At 34.8% G+C, this 14,773-nt stretch overlaps 1 protein-coding gene across 3 annotated transcripts in view; it reads right to left on the bottom strand.

The window, feature by feature from the left end:
* LOC140439443 (fasciclin-2-like) overlaps positions 1-14,773 on the bottom strand; it is a 195,352-nt gene that overhangs the window by 104,980 nt on the left and 75,599 nt on the right. The window lies entirely within an intron of this gene.

Genomic DNA, 14,773 nt, shown 5'->3' with positions numbered 1-14,773 from the left:
TACCTAGAGTAAATATGCCCTTCATTAACCTACGTTTCATCTAAATAATAAATTTTCTTATTTTCTGGCCTCATTTTTTTTTTATTTTTCTGAGGTAGTCTCGTCTCCAACATACTTAAAGTTTAACTCATGCAAAACTTTCCAAAGTTTGTCTCTACTTATTGTGGGTAAATCGGGATCCTCGGTAATGGCTTGTAAAACTTTATCTAAAGTTGGTATTTGTTTGTTAAAAAAAATGAGTGGACCATTCTACGAATTGCATTTTTGAAAAATTCATCCACATTCACTTTCGACAATTTTGGTCTTCCTGGTCTCGGTTTGGGTGGCGTTATACCAGATGATTTTTCCTCTTTTAAAATGGTATATACGGTGGTTTTGAATATCGCATTACTTTAGACGAAATTTCAACTATACTATCAACAGTATTGGAAGGATTGTGTTGCTTAAAATAATTGTAGACGTTAAGGATAACACTCTTTTCGTTAAGTGATAAATGATTCAACTTTAATTTTTTACATTTTTTTATATATGGCGAAACAGACACATTAACACTGAGATCAAGTCAAGAATTTATAAAGCCAGTGTAAAACCAATAATAACATATGTCTCAGAAACAAGACCCGGCATTGCCACAACGCAAAGGCTACTGGAAACGGTAGAGATGAAAGTACTGAGAAGAATTACAGGAAATACGCTAAGAGATCGAAAGTGAAGTGAGGAAATTAGAAGAAAATGTAACAAACAGTGTATAAATGAATGGACGTAAATTAGAAAAAAAGAATGGAATAATCCACATAATGGAGGAGACCTGTGTCGTCAAAATAGCAGTAGATAAGTCACCAATCGGCGGAAGAAGTATCGGACGACCGCGCAAAAGAGTGACAGCCTTCCATAGAGGTACTAATCCGCCAATGAACAAGCAGAATTGCTTATAAGAAGGAAAAAGAAGATAAAGAAAAAGAAATTAAATATCGGATAAATATCCAATCGGCAACATTGTTATTTGAAATATGCGGATAGTTTTTGCAATTAATGTTAAATTTACCGTTTTTGTTGCAATATCAGCTGATAAATATGTTTACGATTGCTTCGTCTTGATAATTTTGGTATTCATTTTGTTAATGTGTTTTTGATTGTGAAGTAAGACAAAATATTATAGTAAAGTAAGACGATTTGCAGTATATGGATCTGTTTTTCGCAGTTTAAAAATGGATATAACAAATGGTACAAGTACACGACATCCACGTCATAGACCCATCTCATAACATAAAAAACAAATTATCTGGAAGTTGTATGATTGATAAACTAAAAAAAATAGCTTCGACGAAAGCTGTTAGTCTCCATTCTTTTTTAACAGGATTGCTATTGGTTATAGTTTAACGTATTCTACCCAAAAATAAAATTAACCTAAGGTTTTTAAACCTTTAAATACAAATTAGTGCGAACGAAAACCTATTAAGTTGATAAACCAAGATAATACTCAAAAAATATTCTTCACAAAACTGTACATTCATTTGTCTTTAAAAATGTGACTTCAACTCTGAAATCTGTGTTAAGTTAAACAGGCAAAATCAATAATTTTACTAAAATGAGCCGTAAATCGTTCCAAAAAATTATTAGATGATCTTAGCGTTTGATATAATATATAAAACGCTGCCGGTATTCCATTTTAACAGATAAGCAGAAAATAGTATTATGACGACTGAATTATCTACAATTAATTAGGGAATATCGCTCAATAAAAAAAAAACATTTATTACCTGGACGAGACTAGGTTTACGACGGACATAGAGTGGGCAAGGTTTGGCAATATAAAAGAGTAACAAATGCTTGGCAATCGTTTCTTTAAGGTTTTCTGAAAGTATTGGCAGGTAGGGACCAGCCTCTAGTTGTCGTCCATTTTAGCAGCGACACCGGTTTTCTACATTTTTTTATATCGCATTCCAACAATCACTGATCGAAAATTCGTCAAGTGGAGCTGACTACGAGAAAAATGTATTCCATTTAAAAAGGATATTAAAAAAGCAGAATTAATCGCAATATTTAAGGAGCATCATTTTAGATATCGTTAATATACTGTTGATTTACTTTTGAATTCAATTGAAGTAAAATGGGCTCTAATAAGGGGATATGTAGCCTTGAACAATTGGGAGAAAATTGTTGCTCGTGGATTAAAAACAGATTAAATAATATATTTAATTAATAATTTAATAGAATAATAATTAGTTAAATAATAATTTAATGGATTAAAATCATTTAAATTACAATTTCATTTTTGGATTATTTATTTAACTAATTATAAAATTTTGTAAAATACGGAAGAAGTCTAGTTACACATTAATCAAAATCGTTTTTACTGTTATTTGACAACTAATTATCTAAACAAATTCCTTAAAATAATGAAAATATACATCGGAAATCGAATTCAGGATTCAGAACAAAAATTGTGCTCTCTAAACGTTGCAAAACAAGCAGACGACAAATGCACTGGCATGAGGATTTATAATTGTATCCACGTCATACCAATTCCTCTAGACAGAAATCCCTTTGTAAAAACGATTTCCTAATACTCCATACTAGACTTAAATAATAAAAATAAAATAGACGGTTTAGGTTTTATTTCGTTACAGAGTACTGTAACATTTTTTTTGTGATTAAAATATTAAATTATTGTGAATTCTTTTACTCCCGTGCTGATACGCTCATGGTCGGTTTAACAGAGGCAAAATTTTTATTGAAACTATCGACTACCTCAAAATATGGAATAACCGACTTATTAAAAACGACGGTTTAGGTAATCCTCGGTTAATTCCTTCAGGCTTTAAGGCCGGGTTGCTTTATGATAAATTTGATAAATATCGTCGGGGCACGTAGTAATGTTTTTCTTTCTATGATAACCTAATCCAAAGAATTTTAATTTTCTTATGTCCAATTGCTGGTACCGTTGTTTAACTAGAAACTTTTGGAATTTTTACCTTCTTAGAAATACTACAGGCTGATCTGTTGTTTTTGAGGGGGAGATATCCTACCTTTCTTTGGTAGTTTGGTAAATTTTTGTAGAAGGGAAACCACTTCTGAGTGGGCACTCGTTGAGAAAAGACTTACTTCTCGTGGGACGCTTCGCTCATATTATCATCTCTGTGTTACCTTCTCTGTGCATTTTCTTTCTAAGTGTGTATACACTTGTATATTTGAGTTTTTTTATCTAATATCATATTAGATTAAATATTGGTATAGAGTACCTTTAATTTTAATTAACTTCAGTGCTTGATACAAGTAAAGTATAAGTAAATTAACTTCAGTGAATTAGTGCAGCAGTCGTCAGGAATTACTGTAAGTTACCATAATCTTAGTATCTCCACTTATCTGGGCGAATAATATGGTATGGTATCATATTTTTTTCAATCATCTGATTTTTGCATTTAATTTAATGAACAGTCATTTTCTTACGAACTTTCCATCAGCTACTAAGAAATTTCAATAAATAATAATTACGAACATTTAGTTCTCAACCATTAAATAACAGTGCGAGATAGATAATCAACTTAACCAAGTGCGGTTTGGTTAAATTTTTATTTCGGTAACCTTTTTGTATTCTTGTAAATTTAGATTTGATTAATTTTTGTTATTTGCTATAATTGTTATACATTTTTAACTTTACTTTACTCTCTTCGCTGATATTTGAACCTGTGCATTATTAAATTGTTGTATTTGTAAATGTACTTATTATTCATATTACTGCTTATTTTTATGTGTACACCACCATTTCATAATTGATGGTGTATTTTTATTACTTGTATGTACATTCAGCTACCGACATCATTGTGTTGTTGAATATATTGTTTTTGTTTTATGTATGTATTTTATTTGTCGACTCCTAACAAGTTTCCTGATATAACCATAACTCTGAATATTTGCTTTTTACCTTTAAATATTACTATACCTTTGACCAGTTGAAAGATCAAGCCGATTAAGTTTTGTAGGTAAGTAGGTGGACAAAGTCCACCTAATATGTTTATTAGTTCTTTATATAGTGTGTTGACCAAACTTATTTAATAATTAACTGTTGGTATCTTTCCTTCGATTTGGTCTCAGAACCAAATTATCTTTCTTTATCTCTTTTCTTTTCTAAGGTTTCTTAATTTCCTCCTTAAACCCCAAAAAAAATTAAGTGGCGCCCTGTTTCTATCTTATCGTATCTTTGGTAATTTTACCCATCTATCTTTTTGTTTATTTCTGTATGTTTTCTAATATCTCTTATCCTATCTTTACTTATTTCGTCCGTTGGACCCATTTCCGGTTCCAAAAGCTAGTTTCGAACCCACGACTCGCTCTCCACCAACCATCTGGCTGCCGTCCGCAGTGTCTCCATTGGTGACCTTTCTAGCACTATCCAAAAAAGTTTTCCGAGGTTACAATACCACCATTCGCTGATATGCATATGAGCGAACTCATGGCAAGCTCTAAAGTGAATGGTGATACGCTGTAACGAAATCAAACCTAAACCGTCTATTTTAGTTTTATTTAAAAACATTTTTGTCTAATTATTTTCATTTTTTTTTTAAGTAAATTTCTAAAACAAATTTAATTTTCAATGTAGACAATACTTTTAAGTTGCCGTCATGAAACGCCACTGATGAATCTAAAGAATTAAGGATACAAATAATTTGTACTGACCAAATTTTAATTTGCTAAAACGCATCGTGAATACGTCTGTTGTTACAACTGGATCACTGTAAAGTGCCTCATATTAATAAGAGAGTTATTAAAATGTTGTGAACCGGTATTATTTTGATTTTCTTATTAGTAAATGACGTTTTTGATTTGCACCTCGTATAATAAGTGGATTAAGTTACATTTATGCGTCACCCTCCCCAATTTCTTACCGTACGTGGTGATACGAGAAACCAAATATATTTAGCGTCTCGAAGCAAACGTACGACATCTTAATGTGTTAAGATGGCTCTGTTCATACGTATGTTTCTTGAGCCGTTTGGTATAAAATAAATGAAAAAATATTTGTTGTCGAAAAGATAATAGGTAAAGTAGAAAATTAAACAGCTCTTTGAAATTTTTGAAAAAAAAAGGAATACAGCAATATAGCTATAAAGAAGAAATATTGGGAGGACATCCTCGTAAAGTTAAAATATAGTCATTTTTTCTTTGTATTTCAGCAAACAATATATAAAATTGTTCTTCTTTGCCTTCTTTACCCTTGACTTCTTGGCCATACCTAGGCTACCATTGCAGCAAACATAATAACATGGATATTACAGAAACAATATAAAACTCATAAACAACATAAAACAAGCCAACATAAAACTCTCCGTTCACTTTGAAAACAGACTGCCCACTCATAATTCAACACCAAAATATCTTGGAGTGGACAGAATATTAAGTTTAATGAACACCTTTAAAGAACGGCAGCAAAACTGAAAATGCGAAATAATACAGTCCAAAAGCTATGTGGCACTACATGGGGGTCCTCAGCCTCCGTACTCAGATTATCCATCCTCGGACTGGTATACTTGGTAGATGAATATGCTTCCCCGGTATGGCTCAATAGCACACACATGAAGATTATTGATACCCAATTTAACCAGACAATGCGAATGATCTTAGGTATAATTAGACCCACGCCGAACTATTGGCTTCCCATTATGAGTCACATTCCAGCGCCGAAACTGCGAAGAAGTCATTCTCTTCTCAGAGAATATCGAAAAATCCACCCATCCACCATGATAAACTTGATATAGAAATAAACAGACTGCGCTCCAGATATCCTCCATTGTTAAGAGCCAACTCCTTACATCAGGAACATTTTAACCTCACCAATGCTTGGAGAAAACAATGGAAGAGCGACTCGCCACAGGCAGCATACCAATGGCCTGTATAGATCAGAAATCGCCAGGCTTTAAACTGACCCTCAATACATGGACAACGCTAAACGGAATAAGAACAAGCAGTGGTAGATGTGGTGGCAGCGTATATAGATGGAGAAAAGCCCTTACTTCTGAGTGTGACTTGCTAAAGCTTTGTGCCCTCCAAATATAAAACTTAGCAGGAGCCCGGTCTTCCTACCTTTCGGCATACGACCATTAGTGATACGACTGCCCCTACGAGTCCGACAGCATTTGAGGGTGGCGTGATTACATAAAGGGGCTCCACCCTCCCCGTAGTACCTGTGTTGCGGTACGCACACCCTCCGTTAATCCCCCCCCGGGGCGGAGGGGGGGACCCTCCGGGTTTAGGTGAACGCAGGTCGAGGCTCGACATCGCACGTTTGACAGTTCGCCGCTGAGGAGCTCTCCTCTGCCACTCACAAATCTCCCAGGTGGGTACGTGCCGTAACCCGACTCCCTTAATGGGGAAAGGGCGTGTCAGGGACGCAGCACGTTCAATCTCATCTGGTTCGGTGGAATGAGAGTAGAGTGGTCCCACGAGAGGTTCGCCTCGGATACTAGGAATGTAGACCGGTGACCGAAACGCCGAAGCGCCCTGCGTGCGTTTCTACAAACCCGACACCTCAAGCGACGGCTCTCTGCCTCTTCATTCCTTCCCAATAGTCGCCTCTTACGACAGGCAGGGAAAATCGCCTCGGCCGTATCTTATCTCCGCGAGCCGAATGGACTCTGAGTGTGACTGTAGTGCGCAACGACAGACCATTCGTCACATTGTTGAAGAATGGCCCCGAAGGCAATTCCCTGTAGTTTTAGAAGAGTTACTGAATGCGACCGAAAATGTTTTACATTATATTATACATTAGATGTTCGTTTGTAATACTCCATATAACGTTTTATATTGATTTTTAATTATGTGTTTTCGGCCCCTGGGCGAGAAGAGTGTAATTCCTGTGTAATCCTTGTATAGTATCTGTTTTTAAAAATTTGTGTCTGGCTGTGAGGGTAAAAATGATGTGTTTTTATTGTATGCCATAGGATAAATAAATTTACCATATCTTTGCCATTTACATCTAACAGAAAATGCATCGCGACATGTTGGAACTAAAAAAATGCCTTTAATACTTCAAGAGAAAACAGCATTATAAAAACGTTACATGAATGAAATATCCGGGTTAACCTTTTTAATTTTTATTAAAAATTCTTATTAGAAAATCCACTAAATTTTAATAACATAACCCAAACCAACTTTTGGTTATATTTTTAGCACATCTTTTAAAATACTCTTTTTTGAAAAAGATTTCCGTAGTGGAAATCGAAGCGTCAAAAACAAATTTAAAATGAAATTTTCATTACCATTAATTGTGGCTTAAAACTATATAAACCTAATATTCACATTAATTAAAACAAAAAAAAAGATGGGAAAATGTTTATAGAAATTAAGTTATTGGAACACATAACAAAATATTTTTTAATTTTTCAACCTTAGATCAATATAGGACCGCCAATGTGGTAAATGTGGCAAATAGCAACACAGAATTTCTCATTAGACCTTTTTAGAAGACGTATCAACAGGTTTTATTACGCCGTCTGGTACGGGAAGCAGGTTAATAACAACGGAGATTGAAAGTAACAAGAAATTTGTGGAAGGTGGTTTATATAGTAGAGACCGTGAATCTTGCTTAATAAATATCTGACAACGTCCTAAATTCATTATTAACACTAAAAATGCCGAACTGGTATTAATGACCATTTTTGTTTTTAAACCTCACAAATAACAGTTTTATCATTAGAGCTTTCACGGTTCTTAAGTTTTCATCAGTCATCACTAAATACTTTTCCAGTAGTAGAAATTGCCAAATATTAATTTATATTTCAATTATAACTTAGACTCTATTTAGTATAATGTTTAAATGCCCATATTTTTTAATATTTTAGGCATGTTAATTAATTTTTTTATATTCAGGGATTCTACAGTATTCACTGCCTTCCCTCGCTCAACCGTTTCCATCTCTCTCTGTTGTTCCATTCTTCATCGTTTAGGCCTCTCTTACTCATGGCGTCGTCTACTTCGTTCCTCCAGGATTTTCGGGGTCGTATTCTTTTCCTCCTTCCTATGGGGCTCCATTCGGTTATTCTCTTTATCCATCTGCTGTCACTAGTTCTTCTTACATGTCCATTCCACTTTAGTCTTTTTTCTAGTTCTATGTATGTTAGTATGTCTGTTTCTATTGATGTTCTTTGCTTTATTTCGTCATTACTTTTTCTATCCATTCTTGTTACTTTAACTTTAACATGTTAATACTTATCGTTTACTTCATTTACAAAAGCGATTTTGCTCAACTTTTCTTGACTTAAATGTACATACATTCACTTAAGATAGATTTAAAATTGTAAGAGATTGTCAACATGGCTTCTGTACATATAGGGCTACTCAGTCCACTGTCTGTAGATTGTGTGAGAGGGTCTACACGTCTTTTTATGCAGGTGAACATGTGGCAGGTCTCTTTTGTGATGTAATGCGGGCCTTTGATTGTCTTAATAGCCGTTGATTGGTAATAAACTGTGTAGTGGTTTTCGAGACGTATTTTTAAAATCGTTAATTAGTTATTTATCAGATAGGATAATTTGTGATAAAATCAGAGAAGGTGTTTCTGACGTCCGTATTATTGTGTATATAATCTAGGAGTTCCACAGGACTCTGTATTAGTGCCTTTGTTTTTTTTTGTTATTTATTAATGATGTATCTAACCAGTTTGATACTTTGGATTTGACGGTATTTACAGATGATATTTCTCTTGTGGTCTCAGCACAGACCTATGAGACATTGGCATCTGTTTGCAATAATTTTTTGGCTCGATTTAATAACTGGTATCGATCTAATAACCTAATTTTAAATATATACAAAACTAAAGTAATATATTTTAATACCTTTATATTTTTAGGTGTCCATCTTGACTCAAAATTAAAATGGTCAGTTTACGTAGAAATGCTTAGTAAGTTACTCAATAAGTCGTACTATGCATTGTCTCGTATTAGAAATATTATGCCCATCTTTGCACTGTTAAATGTATACTACAGCCTTGTTTATAGTAGACTTTGTTAGAACATTGTTCTGTGTGAGAATTCATTCAACAGCGACAAAATATTTATAATACAAAAACGAATGATACGCAAAATTGTTTGGAATTGGACCTCTTGAGGGCTGTAAGTCCATATTTATTAAGAATAACTTTTAAAGTTTCCCATGTATTTACATTTTTAGAGTATTACTATAGGCTGTTGACAATATTCATATGTACGAAAGAAAATCCAGTTTTCACAATTATTCGATGCGAGTTGGCGACTTGTTGAGTGTACCTGGACATAGATCGAGGAAATTTAAAATGTCAGTAAAGTATATGAGCATCAAATTGTTTAATGTTTTTAAAAAATACAGAATAATTATGTTGATAGATATCTAACCGATTTAGTCGGTGCAAACTCCACACCTTCCACTATAAAGCGAAGAGATGATTTGTCCCGGCTTTTTTGAGAACTAACCCCTTAGTTTTCTGAGGTGCTAGCTGTAGATCGTTCTCTCTGATCCACCTACTAATACGACGCAGGGCTGTGTTAACAGCATTGGCCATGCATGTTTTCTGACTCGCCTCCACAACCAGTGCGAGTTCATCGGCGTAAGCTACAAGAGTGCATCCCCTTGGCATAGGTAGCCTCACCCCGTCGTACAGGACATTCCACAGAATGGGACCTAGTACTGAAGCCTGCGAAACAACCTGCAACAAACTGATGCTGGTATCTTTTTCTTTTATGGATCTGTGAGTAAAGTATCTGTCAATTACGTTGACCAGGTACTCACTAACGCCCAATTCTCTCAGCCTGGACATGATCTTTTCCCATGATGCCATGTTAAAGGTATTCTTTAGGTAAAGCAGGATGAGAGCCACCCATCTCTTTGTATCCTGCGTGACCTAAAGGGTTACTTCTGTGACCGCATCTATGGTGGACCTTTTGGCCCTAAAACCATATTGGCGGTCGCTCAGCACATGCTTTTCTTCTAGCTCTCACTCAAGGCGGCCTTTCACAAGTTTCTCGCATAATTTAGCTACCGAACTAAGAAGACTTCGAAACCTTCGAGGTGAAGGGGAATTGGACGAAATCGCACCTCATCCTTTCATCTCTTACTTTCGGAATAAGGACAACCTTAGCGTCTTTCAACAGTGTTGGAAACTTCTATTGTTAAAGCAGTTTGTTTAGCAATCTCAGGAAAACCTGCGGGTATTTTAGTGCGGCGAGTCTTACTGTCTACGACATGACTCCATCTATACCAGGTGCCTTTCGGATCTTCATCTTTCCAACAGCCTCGACGTATTCCAACTTAGTAAGAGGTTCCGCCTCTACGAAACCAGTAACCCTTTCGCGCCTATCCTCCACCTGAGGAAAGAGTTCCCGTATTAAATGCAGTTTCTCCTTCTCGAACCAAGGGTAGGGTGTCTTTTTTCCTTTTAATTCGGTACAGACAATCTTGAATCCCTGCTCTAGATATCCTTTTCGAGATCCTGAAGCAGGTTACTCCACGTTTTTCTCTTAGATCTCATTCCAGTATTCATTCTGCTGTCGCTTTAATTAATTTATTCTTTCTTCCAAATCTTATGCTTGCACTCTTCTTAACCTCTTATACTACATTCTTATTCTCATGCAATTTGTCCTCAGATGTTCAAGCCGCTCGTTCCCCTAGTATGGTTGTTTTCTTTCATACCTCCCATTTGATCTTACACAAGCCAACTCCTGTGCAGTACTCAGACCCTCAATCAACTCACGCACATCCTCGCACCCCAATCAAGCCAAAAGCATCTACAAGAACAGTCCAGCTTACGACCCTGTTTAGAAATGACATTAAAACCAGTGTGACGTAAAAAAACTTTAAGTGACTTAAACTAAAAAAATTTTTGCAAAAAATTAGTTTCTTTGCACCAGTCAAATGACCTCTTCTAAGTACTGCATTTTGGTGACTGAGTATTTGAGTTACTGTGCATAAATACTTTTCCCTGCGTTTGCTTATCGTTTCTGACTCCGTTGAGTACGTAAGTTACCGTGACCACGACCAATAGCCTTCACCTGGACTAAGTTAAAACTTCTTAGACCAGCAATTCAAAGGCATATGCGGACATTTGAACTAAATATCATTTTACAGTGAAAAATATATAACTGAACTATTATAGATTACATTAAAATTATAGATATACTATTTAAAAACATTGAAAAGTACATTGGGACATTATATTTTCAGAAAATGTTACGCCAATGCTTTAATATAATTTTCCAATAATTACATTTTCGTATGCTATCCGTTATTGAGAATTTGATTATAAGAAAAACAAAGGCTCGTTGCTTGATCTTGCTGGGTTTGGAAATTTCTCAAACGCAAATATTAAATATATTTCAATTTAGACTTAATTTTAATGCTTTAGACTAATATTGAGGTTCGTATTGAAAGGGTAATGCTGTTACAGGAAACTTGGCATTGTATCAAACTATTCGCTAAAATAAGTAGGTTTATTAAACTTTTATCTGATTTTACAGTAAAATGCTTATTGATTTTTAGTTTAAAATAACAATATGTTTTTAGTTGGCTGTATATATGACCTAATTTATGCGGTATTATGAATTTTTTTATTATTTAATAGAGACAAACAGTATATTTGGTCCTTATCATTCTTAAATTATTACCACTTGTTTCTCTTCTTCATTCCAGGGATGAACAATTTGTTTTGGCATCAAACTTTGTTTTATCTTTTAAGGAGTCATCCTACACATCTCCCTTTTAGTTTGGAATATATTAATTGTTTAGTTAAACGATTTTTATCTATTTTCTTTATATATTTACTCTTATTTGTTCTGTATTCTTTTATTTTCTTATTGATCGAATAGATTCAGTTATTGTCTTCCTGTCTTACTTATCTTCATTTTTCTGTCTATAATTTCTGTCTAAAAGAAAATTTCTTGTAACGCCTTTCATCTTCTAAAAAATCTAATTTCGTAAGCTTGAGTTTTCTTTGCGTCATCATCCAGCTTACACTTCCATATAGGTCAAGTAAAGGCATAGGGAAAAGGTTTTCTTCAATTATAGTTTTCGTTAATAGTTATGTTTTCTTTTTCCAAAAAGGAGAAAAGCTCAATTTTGTCAAATATACGCATTTTCCACTTTGCCCTTCATGGGAAGGGCAAAGTAGAAATCAATTTTGAGCAAAGCGAAAAGAAATAAATGAATAGATGTAGTGAACGTATTTTGTGATTGTGATGGAGTTCAATGCAAGTAATGATTCAATCAATGGAAATGTTTGTTGTTGAAATTTATTTTTTCAAACTTGGAGCATATATCTACTTGACAAAAATCGCAAATGAATACACATCAAAGGAGGTGCAGAGTTTATGAGTACACTTCTGGAAAATATTTCTCTGAATCCACACTTCCTTGCACTTGGAGTTGATATAATATGGTTCGGTGTATATGAGACACATGACATCGGGCTCAGGTTGGAGATCTTGGATGTTTCGGTATGATAAATTTTTTGTTTGCAAAATTTATTCTCATTTTTTTCGGTGTTCTTCATCAAATTCCTCTTTGGTTTTTGCTTATTAGCCATTTCCTTATTTTCTTCGTTTTTAAGTTCCGCAGTAGATCTATTAGCTCTAGAAAAAGGTAAGATTTTTTTAGGAGACTCTGTAAAAAAAATCTCCGCTGTAAGATGCCTGTGAAATCTTTTTTTATGATTTTCAGATATTGCTGACACACGTCTACTGCAGGAGGGCTGTAGTAGTACTGATGTAGCACTGCTGTATTGCTGATGCTAGTATTGCTGATGTTGTGGAACGCATAGCGGAACTTAAATGAAATTGGGCAGGCCATGTAGCGAGAATGCACGACTCATGATGGACGAGCAAAATTACAAATTGGAGGCCAAGAGCAGACAAACGTAGTAGAGGAAGACCACCTACACGTTGGGCTGGCGTATCACGAAAAATTGACAACAAAGAGCACAAAATCGCAAAGAATAGAGGTGTTTAAGGGAGGTCTATGTCCAGCAGTGGACGTGATAAATGAAAGCTGGATGATGATGATGATGATGATGATGATAACTGTACTTCAGATTGGCTACTTGTGTCCTTATTCTGAAGGGTTTTCGAGGAGGTTCCTTCTTCGATAAAATGGACTTTAGATAGAGAAATATCCAGGGCAGAGAATACTTCTGAGTTAAATAGGCAAACGCCACAATTTTAAAACCCAGGGGTGATATTTTCAGAGGTGAAACTCTTTTCAAAGGCAGTTTTCACCAAAGCGGGTATGTCATGTTGGATTATTCTACGAGCTGAAAAATTGTTCTATAAACATTTTGTGGTGGAATATATAACATGATGACGCCTTTTTCTCTGACGAGAATAATAGCGTTCAAATTTAAATGCAAACTGTGGTTATCCAAAATGGTCGATTGGGTGATCAAACTATTTTAATAAAGAACTTCAGCTATTCATAAAGATGTCTGCATTGATCCATCTAGAATAATTACATCAAGCGACGCTACCAAGTGGTGCAGATTCCAAAATTCTCTTTCCTGCTTTTTTCCTTTTTCCAAAAATGAAGGCTAGCGGAATAAAGGTTACAGCGCCATTGATGGAGCAAATTATTATGGTCAGTTCACCTTCCTAAGCAGAACTTCCTCTTGTTTTGTTTTTTTTTTTTTTTTCTTTTACCGAAATGAACCTTGGTGGCGTAAAAGATAATGTTTTTACACGAGACTCGTCCATGTTATATACGCTATTTGTGTTTTGTAAGAAATTATATTTTTATACAATTCCGACACAGTTCCGAAAAACTTTCCAAATTTTCGTCCATTGAAAGCTACACATTTTGCTATATTGTAATCACGCTTTTTCTACATGGTTGTTCTTAAATTGATATGGTACATCATTTTTTACTTCGAGCTGGAACGTAAGTTTTTATGAAGAATTTCGTGTGAGGCCATAATACCCAAAGAAATATTGAAGAGTTTTAAAGCTTTTGAAATGCTCGTCTTGCGAGCTTTGGTCATTGCGATCTCCATATCTTTCTCGGTTCATTGATCCTGAATGGTCTTCCGTTTATATTTATTAACCATTTGAATCTAGAACAACAGATTTCGAATTGAAATAATTGTTACATATGTAGGTTATAAGGGCAAAGCGGAACGTTTCCACTTTGCCCACAAACGAACTTTCCAATATGCCCTCTCTCAATACAAACCATGAATTATAGTAAAGAACACTTGTTTAAAAACTATGTGGTGGCTATTCAGTGATTTTGGTCGAGAATAATAAATAAGAAAGGTTTCTATTCCAGAAAAATAGTGAAAAATACTCACCCCACTTTATAATATATATTCACTAAAGCATAACTTAAGCTGATACATAGTCTTGCACGTGGGTAACAAATGACCATGTGCGATAAATACAATGCTACCCTCTGTTGTAGATAGTATCTATACGAAACTACGAAGTCCGTTTAAAATGGCGTTATTTATTAAATATCCATGAGATAGCGATTTTCCGCTTTTCCGCAATTTCCGCTATGCCCTTTGTTCCCCTAACAGAATAACTGTGGCCGACTTATAAAGTTCTATCGTTGTATCATTTCTTGTCTTTTTCTTCGATTTTCTGTGAATTGTTTGAAATTTGTGTAACACTTAAGTAATTGATTTGACTTACTTATTCTAATGTATCATCAATTATTATTTTTACTCTTATGTGGTACTCACCTTTAAACACTCATAATCAAATTCTTATAGCTAAATGGCTTTGTAGAAGGCTCCTTGTAGCTCCATGTCATAATTTGGATT

The sequence above is a fragment of the Diabrotica undecimpunctata genome, chromosome 4, assembly GCF_040954645.1.
Source record: "Diabrotica undecimpunctata isolate CICGRU chromosome 4, icDiaUnde3, whole genome shotgun sequence".
NCBI classification, from domain to species: Eukaryota; Metazoa; Arthropoda; class Insecta; order Coleoptera; family Chrysomelidae; genus Diabrotica; species Diabrotica undecimpunctata.
This window is presented reverse-complemented; position numbering and strand designations above follow the sequence as displayed.